The sequence below is a fragment of the Lagenorhynchus albirostris genome, chromosome 1 (assembly GCF_949774975.1).
Source record: "Lagenorhynchus albirostris chromosome 1, mLagAlb1.1, whole genome shotgun sequence".
NCBI classification, from domain to species: Eukaryota; Metazoa; Chordata; class Mammalia; order Artiodactyla; family Delphinidae; genus Lagenorhynchus; species Lagenorhynchus albirostris.
The window spans coordinates 61,437,531-61,450,646 of record NC_083095.1 but is presented as its reverse complement, the minus strand read 5'-3'; the positions used below and the strand labels follow the sequence as shown (position 1 = coordinate 61,450,646).

The 13,116-nt window shown below is 34.8% G+C and overlaps 1 protein-coding gene, 1 non-coding gene and 1 pseudogene across 7 annotated transcripts in view; all 3 read left to right on the top strand.

Annotated features, from left to right (window-relative positions):
• Positions 1-13,116, top strand: part of MIPOL1 (mirror-image polydactyly 1) — a 327,507-nt gene that overhangs the window by 188,473 nt on the left and 125,918 nt on the right. The gene's annotated exons all lie outside the window — the stretch shown is intronic.
• Positions 4,937-7,442, top strand: LOC132527551 (eukaryotic translation initiation factor 2 subunit 3-like; annotated as a pseudogene).
• On the top strand, positions 6,742-6,848 carry LOC132505675 (U6 spliceosomal RNA). The gene has a single exon (XR_009535488.1). It is a non-coding gene; the product is annotated as a U6 spliceosomal RNA (small nuclear RNA).

Genomic DNA, 13,116 nt, shown 5'->3' with positions numbered 1-13,116 from the left:
GTGTTTTATTATGAATACTCAAATACACAAGTATGATTTCACAGAGCAGTTATAATATGAATTGCAGAAAGGAATTATATGTGGAATTCTGAGGGTACGGCTAAACCTCTCAGAATATCCCCCAAGATTTACTTGGACTGATAGAAAGTTGGCCATTCTTTTAACAGCACCTGTTTCTTGATGATTACAGTAAAATGTACATAATTCATTCACTTGGTTTTTATATTCAGTAGTTATGTAATAACTCATCAACTGTTAATGAGTGTTTGCTTTGGGGGGCTCTTTTATAGTATTATTTGGGGACTTTTTATACTAATGATATTTCAGTATTAGAAAATTGGTTTGTTTTATGAATATGAGTTCCATCTCTGTAGCAGTTTGGAAATTATTTTGCTTTCTATTTTTCTCTGTAAACAATTTCTACCCCTATTTAGGTATTCATTAGCACAGTTTTCTAAAGGAGAATTACATATTTTCAAGCTTTGAATTTTTCTTAATCTAAATCTTTCCTTGCATTGTAACCAAAGGTACTTGACTGCTTTTTCTAAAAAGGATTCTTATTTATTTCTGATTTGTATGTTAAACCTTATAGAAGATCAGATACTTTCTGTAAAAATTATACAACAGAACAAGCTATCTAAGTGTGGTCAAACAAAAGATTTTGCTCTCAGAAACTAAAGTACTATAAAATATGGTGGTAGAGGGGGGTGTAAAGTTGGGGGTGGTAGTAATTCTTTACGAAATTCTGCTTTTGTTTTATGCAAGTACTGTTTAATTGGCTAGATTTAAAAGTAGTGAAAAACTGATCTATTTGCTAGAGGTTTGCAAAACAATACTTTAAGCTCTTACTTGTTTTGAGGTGTTGAAAGGTGAAACATTTGACATTTTCTTTTCGGGCATTGCTTTAAAAAACAGAGGGCGGGAAAGAGGCGTTGCCACATCAGAGTTAAGGGTGTTTGTGGTTGTCCGTGACAGCAGCTCTAGTTTTAAAACACCTGTGTTTACTTTCCAGCTTTTCAGAGTCTGCCTGAAAGTGGCCTAAGAATGGCACAGGCCTTCATGATGGCTGGGGTTTTTTATAATACAGAGAAAGAACTAAACTTTATACTTCAGTTTTCTGTTGCAATCATTTAATTAGTTTATACATTTTATCTCTTCATATACTTACATGTGTACATAAGATAATGCATTATTTACATAATCTATAGATTATAATATATAATTACTTTTATAGATATGTTTTGCTTTTTGTTCACTGATTGGAAAAAGGCTGGTGAGAAACTTCAGTATATTGTACAGATGTATTTTCATTCACAATATAAAGAAGTTACTGAAAAAAATGAAAATTCAATACCTTTTCAGAGAGAAATGAATGTGGTCTAACATGTATTACATTATTTTGTTAATTTATTATCTTTAGTGGTTTGGATATAGGTTGATGTTTCAACTTGCCTGTCATTGCTTCGCTTGTCATTGTTTGCAATTTAGGGACGTGCTTTTTAAATAATTATTTTGTACATTTTTTATTATTTTATAATATTCAAATGATACTTACATATTATATAAACTTTATTATTCTCAAAATTGAGGTATTCTTACCTATGACAGTTTAGTTTAACAAAGTTTAGTTTTTATTGATTTATTTGTTTCAGTATTTTTTTGTTTTCAGACCTCTTATAGACTGAAGCCAGATGTCATGTACTCAGTGATGCATTCCTGTAATATTCAAATTCTTGATTATATAACAAGACATTTCCATGATAGTACAGTTAATGTCAAGCCTCCTTGGTGTATAAAAGAAATAATTCTATCTTTTGGTAAGAGATAGGTGCTCTTTATTTCTCCATATAACTAGTTTTTAACATTTTATGTATTTAAACCCTTTTGAGAAGCAAATGCCGGTTTTGAAGCTTTTCCCTTAAAAAACACACATGCACAGAAATTTGTTTATAGTTTCAAGGAGTTTATTACCCTCCCAACCCCATCCATGTGCCCCAGGGTAAGAACCCTATTCTAGGTCTTATTTTCTTTAGATAGTTGTTAATTCTTTAGATAGTTGTATAGACAGTTGTTAACCTAGTATATCGGAGAATCACCAAGTCAAATAAAGTATTAAGTGCTTAGTACAAATCACCATGTTAGGAATTGAAAAACATAAAGCAGACATTGATTTTACCAGCTTTAAATATAAATAGTATTTTAACAATATACTTCAAATCCTATGATGGCTATACATTGTCAGTGTGCTAATCTCAGCACCTCAGGGAATTTGAAATAAAAATTATAATTACCTCATTTTTCTAGACAGAAGCAATTGACAATATACCTATTATATTATTGAAAGATAAAGGCAATTAATATTATTACATAAAAGCTGCAAAAAAGATGATATTCTACTTCAAAAATGGAATCATTTTGGTGTAGGCATCCATCTAGGTGGATAATGCTCAGCTACAGACAGTATCCTAAAGGAATTATGTGTAATAATAATGTGTATCACCTGGAAGATAATGAAAACTTGAGGAAAATAACTGATAATTAAGTTGTTAAAATATGAAAGAATTCAGAAGAAGACAATTTTAAATGTTTGAAACAGAGGAAAAGCAGCAGAATTAAGTGGCATAAGTTATATAACAACTAAAATATTTTAATAAGGATTTATAATAATACTTTATTGTATATGATTTAACTTGAATCAGAAAAACTATTTTGATCAAATGAAACTGCTGAGATAAAGAATAATTTTATTTAAAATCTTCCATTTTTTTCTTTTCTGTGACTACTAATGAGGAAGTAAAAGGGAGAAAAGATTCTCTTAGTGCGGTGAGTACATTTGTTCCCAGAAACTGTCAGATTGCTTAACTTAACTCTTGAAACTTGATACAGAATTTCCATTGGGTGTATCAGTTTTGTCCTGGTGGCAGCTCTTGTTAGATAGTAGTATATATCTCTGACGTAAGTTTCAGTGTAATTCATGTGTAGTCGCTTTTTGTGTTCTATAAGATTTATAATTCTTTAATAAAAATTTTATGTGTGTATCTGTCTCAAGCACACTTTCAACTTCCTTAGTTGTAAGACCATAATTCTCTATACATACGCAGCATTTTCCTGAGTCTTGAGCTATCAGTCCTATGTTTGGAATGTATTTATTATAAAGCATTGGGTGTTTTAAAATTCATATTTTTCTAAAACTAATATTTTCCCATATAACTTTAAGGGGAAATGGGAAAACGTTAAGATCCAAAAAATATTCTAAAAATTAAATGAGACAAGATAAGATAATTGAAACAAGAGAGAAAGCCAAAGATATGGCTTGTAACTGTGCAAATGTATGATAATGTAACTTGGAGAATTACATATTATTTCATGTCCAATTTTGAGTAAGTGTGAACAGAAAAAATACTAAATCAGTGATCAGGAAAATCTTTAAGTAACAACTCTGAAACAATGTAACACCTTAAGAAACTTTGTTGGACTCTCAGGATTAAAAATAAAACGCGTTAATCAGCATTATTGGAGAACCATGTTTTTTATTTAAAAGAAAGCTGAGTCATTAAGCACCTTAAGTCCTTTAATTCAACCAATACTGACTATCTTTCAAAAATATATTAATATATTTGCTTACCATAGTAAACCTAATATAATTGTATCAGATATGGCTTGCTTGTTTCAAGGATCAGAAAATCATGCCCAAAATTTAAAAAAAAAAAAAAAACAACTTATTTTTCACATAACTGAAAGATCAAGGATACGGCTAACTTCCAGAGATTACTTTTTGTTCAGTTGTTAACTGTAATTTTAGTCAACTTTATTGAGGTATCATTTAAATACAATAAATTGCATCCATCATAGGGGTATACAGTTCAGTGAATTTTTTTTTTAATATGGCCATTTCTTTTTTTAAATTAATTTTTTTTTTTTTTTTGGCCGTATTGGGTCTTCGTTTCTGTGCGAGGGCTTTCTCTAGTTACGGCGAGCGGGGGCCACTGTTCATCGCGGTACGCACGCCTCTCACTGTCGCGGCCTCTCTTGTTGCGGAGCACAGGCTCCAGACGCGCAGGCTCAGTAATTGTGGCTCATGGGCCCAGTTGCTCCACGGCATGCGGGATCTTCCCAGACCAGGGCTCGAACCCGTGTCCGCTGCATTGGCAGGCAGATTCTCAACCACTGAGCCACCAGGGAAGCCCCCAGTTAAGTGAATTTTGACAGATATGTGTCCATCATAATAAAGATACAGAGCATTTCAGTCATCCCAACGAAAAGATTGTTCTGCTTTCCAATCTATCCATCCCTCCACCCCTGGCCCCAGTAATCCCTGATCTGCTTTTTGTCACTATAAATTCATTTGCATTTTCTAGAAGGTTATATTAATAGAATCGTATAATATGTACTCTTTTGTATCTGGCTTCTTTCAGCATGATGATTTTGAAATTCATCCATGTTGCTTGTATCAGTAGTTCATTCCTTTTTTCAGCTTCAGGAAAGTCTTGCTCTCTGAAGTTTTATTCCATCTCTGGATTTTGTTTGTTTTCCTCTGTATACTAACTTAATTTTCAGGTTATATGGAGCTAGAAACTTCAGCCTTTATGCTTCTCAGTTGAAGTCTAAAAGGGAAAAGCAAATTATCAAAAATAGAAATCCTGGAATTGGGGCTAGCTAACTTGGCTTGGACTAATAGGGATCATGTGCTTATTTACTTATCTCTGAAATGATTGTTGTGGCCAAAGGAATGAAATATACTGACTGCCTTAGGACAATCCAGGTCTATCCCTAAAGCTAGATTGTGAGTGGGGAAGGAGGGTGTGATGGTTAATTTTATGTGTCAGTTTGCCCAGGTATTTAGCTAAGCATTATTTCTGGATATGTCTCCAGATAAGATTAACATATGAATTGTTGAACTCAGTAAAGCAGATTGCCCTCCCCAATGTGGGCGAGCATGATCCAATCCATTGAGGGCCTGAATAGAACAAATGGCAGAAGAAGGGAGCATTTGTTCCTTCTCTGCCTATTTGAGCTGGGACATCAGTCTTCTCCTACACTTGGAGTAGGATTTGCATTATCAGCTACCATAGTTCTTAGGCCTTCAGACTCAGGCTGGGACTTACAACATTGACTCCCCTGTTCCTCAGGCCTTCAGACTCAGACTGAACTACACCATAAGTTTTCCTGGATGTCCAATTTGCAGATGGCAGATCATGGGACTTCTTAGAACCCTACTGGTTCAGTTTTTCTGGAGAATCCTGACTAATACAGATGGGTTTCCAAAAGAAATTTGAAATATTATTTTGCCAGAAGAACTAAGAAAGAATGAAGCATAATAAAACAAACCAAAGACAGATTTCTACTTTAATAACATGACTAAAAATTTATGCAGGCATGTAGTAAAACTGCATTCAGTTTCTATTCCTTACCTTTTCAACTCTTAAAGAAAAGAAGATAAGCACAAATTTAACATATGCATATGTGTATATACATTCATATATTTATGCATACTCTTACATACATATTGTGACTAATCACATGGTCTACATGGAATAGATCCGTGTTTTTTAAGTTGGATTCCTTGACAGTCTGGAAATCTAGGTCTTTATTCTGTTTTTCATCAATTTTTATGGTATATATTCCATGTTGTGTCTTCTGGCCCTTGATTTTTTATTCTTGAGAATCATTTATTCACAAAAATTCAGTGTGTTTTGAAATAAAAGGCTTTAGCTTCTGCTTCTGGGTGGGATCAAGTGGTTTACAACATTCCAGCACTCCTTTCAAGAACAACTGAGAAAAATAATTTATTTAAAGGGATCAGAGAGCTGTTGGGGGCAATGAGAACAAAATTGCTCCAGACAGTGGTAGCAAAAAATCTGAAAGAAGAACTGATTTCTTTAGTCACTTTTACCCTGTAGGCATTCACTGATTATCTGTACGTAGAAATCTGAAAATTCCAGCCTTATACTCATGGAGGGTCACTGCTAGGACACAGAAAAACCAGCAGTTTTTTGGTGGTGATGTTGAGGGAAGGGGAATTCAAGTGCCTTCACTACATTTAGTAGTGCCTTCAGGACATCTGAGGCTGTACAGGTTAGGAGATTAAAAACATAAACAGAAGGTCTCTGAGAATCAGGATGGACTTCACTGCTGTTTTACGAGAACCAAAGGCTACAGACTGGCATTTACAACTGTACCATTCTTGTTTGAATTAATGTGATCACCTCCTACTCCATCTGCCTGGCATAAGTAAGGCTGAACCTCCAGAATAAATAATGTCTGAAATCTTTACCATTATTTTACAAGTAATTACAGGCATTCAGTTGAAAATTACTAGGCACAAAAAAAGATAAGACTACGTGACCAAAACCAAGAGAAATGCACATTATATAAAACACCTCAAAGTTGATCCAGATATTAGATGGAGTTAGATGGACAAGGACTTAATAATAGCAATGCAATCCCTATCAAATTACCAATGGCATTTTTCACAGAATTAGAACAAAACATTTTACAATATGTATGGAAACACTAAAGCCCACAAATAGCCAAAGCAATCTTGAGAAAGAAAAATGGAACTGGAGGAATCTGACTCCCTGACCTCAGACTATACTACAAAGCTACAGTCATCAAAACAGTATGGTACTGGCACAAAAACAGAAATATAGATCAATAGAACAGATAGAAAGTCTGGTGATAAACCCATGTCCCTATGGTCACCTAATCTATGACAAAGGAGGCAAAAATACACAATGGAGAGTGCTCGCTTTGGCAGCACATATACTAAAATTGGAACGATACAGAGAAGATTAGCATGGACCCTGCGCAAGGATGACACACAAATTCATGAAACGTTCCATATTTTTTTGTGTTGTCCCACATATTTTGATTACTCACTTACACGTTTCAGGTGGGCCAGGAGATAGCAGTCAGACCTGGTATTGTTTCCAAAGATAGCAAAGGAAAACTCATGTGTAAACCAATCTTTTCCAAAACTGTATCACTTTTTATGGAACACAGTGATCTTCAGTATGCTGCTCCAGGGGATCTTATTGGAGCTGGAACAAAAATTGACCCCACTTTGTGCCAGGCTGACAGAATGGTGGGGCAGGTGCTTGGTGCAGTTGGAGCTTTACCTGAGATCTTCACAGAATTGGAAATTTCCTATTTCCTACTTAGATGACTTCTTGGTGTATGCACAGAAGGAGACAAAAAAGCAGCAAAGGTGCAAAAGCTGTCTAAGAATGAAGTGCTTATGTTGAACATAGGGTCCCTTTCAACAAGAGGAAGAATTAGTGCAGTCAAGGCTGATTTGGGTAAAATAGTTCTCACTAATGCTGTGTGCACAGAAGTAGGAGAAAAAATAGCCCTTAGCTGAAGAGCTGAGAAACACTGGCATTTAATTGTTGGGGTCAGATAAGAAGAGAAGTAACATCAAGCCAACAGTAGATGATGACTGAAGATTATCAGTTAAATAATACATTTGGATGAAGTTAAAATTTCTCTTAACAACCTAGAGGTATAATTTCAGAGCAATACTGGGGATACAGTTCATTACATTAGTAGAAATGTAAGGTTGTTTTCATTTTCTTCTGATGAAAATTACCCTCTACTACTAAAGTAAATAATAGGGTCTATAATAAATGTCAGAATTGGCAGATTGATGGATTTAATCCACATTTTAGCAGTAATTGATCATTAACAGTGTTACATTTGTGCATCAATTCATGTTTGAAATGAAACTGCTCTTATAACCAGCCTTTGCTATAGCATACATACCACTGACGCTGTTTGAAAAAAAGTTTTTCTCTTATTAAAAAAACAAAAACAAAAAAAATATATATATATATATATATATATATATATATATATATACACACACACACACAATGGAGAAAAGACAGTCTCTTCAACACCTGGTGCTGGGAAAACTGGACAGCTACATGTAAAAGAATGAAATTAGAACATTCTCTAACACCATACACAAAAATAAACTCAAAATGGATTAAAGACCTAAGTGTAAGGCCGGATACTATAAAACTCTTAGAGGAAAACATAGAACACTCTTTGACATAAATCACAGCAAAATCTTTTTCAGTCCGCCTCCCAGAGTAAAGGAAATAAAAACAAAAATAAACAAATGGAACCTAAGTAAACTTAAAACCTTTTGCACAGCAAAAGAAGCCATAAACAAAATGAAAAGAAAACCCTCAGAATGGGAGAAAATATTTGCAGATGAAGCAACTGACAAGGGATTAATCTCCAAAATGTACAAACAGCTCATGCAGCTCAGTATCAAAAAACAATCCAATCCAAAAAATGGGCAGAAGATCTAAATAGACAGTTCTCCAAAGAAGACGTACAGATGGCTAAAAAGCACATGAAAAGATGCTCAACATCACTAATTATTAGAGAAATGCAAATGAAAACTACAATTAGGTATCACTTCACACCAGTCAGAATGGTCATCATCAAAAAAACCTACAAACAATAACTGCTGGAGAGGGTGTGAAGAAAAGGAACCCTTCTGCACTATTGGAGGGAATGTAAATTGGTGCAGCCACTATGGAGAACAGTATGGAGTTTCCTTAAAAAGCTAAAAATAGAGCTACCATATGATCCAGCAATCCTACTCCTGGGCATATATCTGGAGAAAACCATAATTTTGAAAAGATACATGCACCCCAATGTTCATTGCAGCACTAGTTACAATAGCCAGGACATGGGAGCATCCTAAATGTCCATCAACAGAAGAATGGATAAAGAAGATGTGGTACATATATACAATGGAATATTACTCAACCATAAAAAAGAATGAAATAATGGCATGTGCAGCAACATGGATGGACCTTAGAGATTGTCATACTGAGTGAAGTTAAGTCAGACAGAGAAAGACAAATGTCATATGATATTGCTTATATGTGGAATCTAAAAAAGGTATAAATGAACTTATCTACAAAACAGAAATAGAGTTACAGGTGTAGAAAACAAACTTATGGTTACCAGGGGATAAGGGGGAGAGGGATAAATTGGAAAAAGATATAATAGCTATGATTAAAATATTCAAAAGATAGAGAAAATGAAAGAGAAAGCAGATAGACTAAGTATTTCACCAGAAAATTGGAACCTCTATAAAAGGATCAATTGGAAATTCTAGAGCTGAAGAATACAATATCTGAAATTGCAAGCTTATTAGATTGGTTTAGGTGCAGAAGACAAGATTAGTAAAATAAATAACAGATTGACAATAAATTTTTTAATTGAAGCACAGAGATACAAAGAAATTTGGGTGAGAAAAAAATGTATCTGAGAAGACAGGTGAAATTTAAATAGCCCAGTATATGTGTAATTGGAGTCAATGAAGGAGATGAGGAAAACAGTGGCACAGAAGCAATAGTTGAAGAGATAACAACCAAGATTTTTCCAAAACCGATGGAATACTTTCAAACCACAAATTCATGAAGTTCTAAGAATTTACAGCAGGATAAATAAATGAAAACCACACATAGACACAACATAGTAAAAGTTATGAACTTCAGAGAGAAGGAGAAAAATCTTAAAAGCAGACTAAGGAAAGTGGTTTGTTCAAAGAACAACAATAAGACTGACTGCTGCCTTCTCAATATAAATAATGGAAGCCAGAAGAGAGTAGAATGACATAATTAAAGCTCTGGAAAAAGTTGCCAATGTAGAATTCTATGCCCAGTTTAATATCCTTCAAAGTGAAAGGACAAAAACTTAGAGAATTCATCACTTGCATGTCTGCATTGAAAGAAATAGTAAATGGAGTTCTTCAGATAAATGGAAAACAATACCAAACATAAAAACAGAAATGTAGGAAGGAATGAAGAGCAACCAAAAGGATAAGTGTACTGAGAAACATTAAAATATTGACTTAATGTAGCCTATTCAACAACAACAACAATAATGTCTTCTGAGGTTTAAAATGTATTTATAACTAAAATGCATGGCAAAAATAACCCTAATGCCAGGAGGCATGTAATGTACTCAAAATGTCTAAGCATCACTGATAAAAGTAACTGTTCATATTAGTTAAAATTCAGGAAAACAAGTTAGAAAAGTTAGAATCTCTAAGACAACCATGAAAAAGGATGTTAAACAATGCATGCTTAGGAACAACAATGAAATCAAAGCAGAAATTTAAAAATACCTTGAGACAAATGACAATGAAAACACAACCATACAAAATCTACGCGATGCAACAAAAGCAGTTCTTAGAGGAAAGTTCATGGCAATACAGGCCTTCCTTAAAAAACAAGAAAAATCTCAAATGAACAACCTAAGCTACCACTTAAAAGAATTAGAAAAAGAAGAACAAACAAAACCTAAAGTCAGCTGAAGGAAGGAAATAATAAAGATCAGAGAGGAAACAATGTATACTTAGGAACTACTAAAGGAGGTTGGTGGTATAATAGAATATATTGAATGATCCATAAGATGATAAAGGAGAGAAAAGGAATGCAAAAAATGGATCAGATGGAAACCAGGATTAAAATCGTAAACATAATTGTAATAAGGGTAATGTGCTAAATGAAAAGGACAAATATTCTAATTAAAAAACAGAGATTGGGGCTTCCCTGGTGGCGCAGTGGTTGAGAATCTGCCTGCCAATGCAGGGGACACGGGTTCGAGCCCTGGTCTGGGAAGATCCCACATGCCGCGGAGGAACTGGGCCCGTGAGCCACAATTACTGAGCCTGTGCATCTGGAGCCTGTGCTCCGCAACAAGAGAGGCCGCGATAGTGAGAGGCCCATGCACCACAATGAAGAGTGGTCCCCACTTGCCACAACTGGAGAAAGCCCTCACACAGAAACGAAGGCCCAACACAGCCATAAATTAATTAATTAATTAATTTTTTTAAAAAAACAGAGATTGTCAGACTATGTAATAAAACAAAACCCAGCTGTGTACTGCTTATAAGAAATACACCTTAAATTATAATGGTACAGAAAGCTGAAAGTCAAGAGTGACAAAAGAAACATTATGCAGGTGTTAAAATAAAGCTGAGGTATTTATATTCATAGCAAACAAAGTGGACTTTAAGAAGCGTTATATTAGAAATAAAGGATATCTAACATTGATAAATATAAAGAAGATATAACAATTCTAAATCTATAAACCCAGTAGTAGTTTCAGAATATATAAGGTGAAAATTGATGGAACTGAAAGGAGAAATAGACAGATTTACAATCATGTGGTAGATTTTAACACATCTTTCTCAGTAATTGATAGAATAAACAAAATCAGAAAGGATATAGAAGATTTCAACAATATAGTTAACCACCTGATACACACACATACACACAGTGGGGGCAGGGGGGAGTTAGAGAGAGAGAGAACTTTGCAACTCAAACAGACCATAGAGGGAAAGCGATATACTTAAAATGTATTTATTAGAAAAGCAAAAAGGCCGAAAGTGAATATTCTAAGATTCTACCTCAGGAAGCTAGAATAAGAACAGCTGAATGGCAATGAACCGGGCAGTCAAGAACTTATGGGAAGAGCATTTGGGGGTAGGGGAGTTGATAAGATAAACATTCTGAGGCAGGAATATACATGATATAGTGAGTAAATAGGAAGAAATTCAAAATGGCTGGAACACAGTGAGTGAGGGGGGAATAGATACATGAAATTAGATCTGAAACTTAAGCTGGATCTCTTTTTTGCAGATGATCATGATCTTATACATAGAAAACCCTAAAGAGTCCACCAGAACACCATTAGAGCTAATAAGTCAACAGAGTAACAAAATTCTAACGATGAGCAATCTCAAAAGGAAATTATGAAAACAATTCCATTTATAATAGCATCAAAAAGAATAAAGTACTGAGTATTTAACTTAACCAAGGAGAGGAAAGACTTGTACAATGAAAGCTACAAAAGAAAATTGATGAAAGACATTAAAGAAGACATATATAAATGGAAACACATCCCATATTCATGGATTAGAAAACTTAATATTGTTAAAGAATACTACCCTGTAAGGTAGATAGCTAGTGGGAAGCAGCCGCCTGGCACAGGGATATCGACTCGGTGCTTTGTGACCGCCTGGAGGGGTGGGATAGGGAGGGTGGGAGGAAGGGAGACGCAAGAGGGAAGAGATATGGGAACATATGTATATGTATAACTGATTCACTTTGTTATAAAGCAGAAACTAACACAGCATTGTAAAGCAATTATACCCCAATAAAGATGTTAAAAAAAAAAAAGAATATTACCCAGAACAATCTACAGAGTCAATGAAAAATCCCTATCAAAATCCCAATAACATTTGTTGCAGGAATAGAAAAACCCATCCTAAAATTCGTATGGAATCTCAAGGGACCCATATAGTCAAAACAATCTTGAAAAAGAAAGTACTCAAAATTCCTGATTTCAAAACTTACTACAGAGCTGTAGTAATCAAAACACTGTGTTACTGGCACAAAGACAGACATATAGACCAATAGAGTAGAATAAAAGAGCCCAGAAATAAACCACATATATATATATAAAATCAAATGAATTTGGACACCGGTGCCAAGACCATTCAGTGGGGAAAGGACAGTATTTTCAATAAATGATTATGGGAAAACTGAATATCCACACCCAAAAGAATGAAGTTGGACCCTTACCTAACACCACTTATAAAAATTAAGTCAAAATGGAACAAAGACCTAAATATAACAGCTAAAATCATAAAATTTTTAGAAGAAAACATAGGGCAAAAGCTTCATGTCATTGAATTTGGCGATAATTTCTTGGATATGAATCTAAAAAACATAGGTACCAAAGAAAAAATTGATAAGTTGGATTTCATTAAAATTTTATTTAATTGTTCATCAAAAGACAATACCGGGGCTTCCCTGGTGGCGCAGTGGTTGAGAGTCCGCCTGCCGATGCAGGGGACACGGGTTCATGCCCCGGTCTGGGAAGATCCCACATGCCGCGGAGCGGCTGGGCCCGTGAGCCATGGCCGCTGAGCCTGCGCGTCCGGAGCCTGTGCTCTGCAATGGGAGAGGCCACAACAGTGAGAGGCCCGCGTACCACAAAAATAAATAAATAAATTAAAAAAAAAAAAAAAAGACAATACCAACAGTAAAAAGACAGTGCATAGAATGGGAGAAAATATTT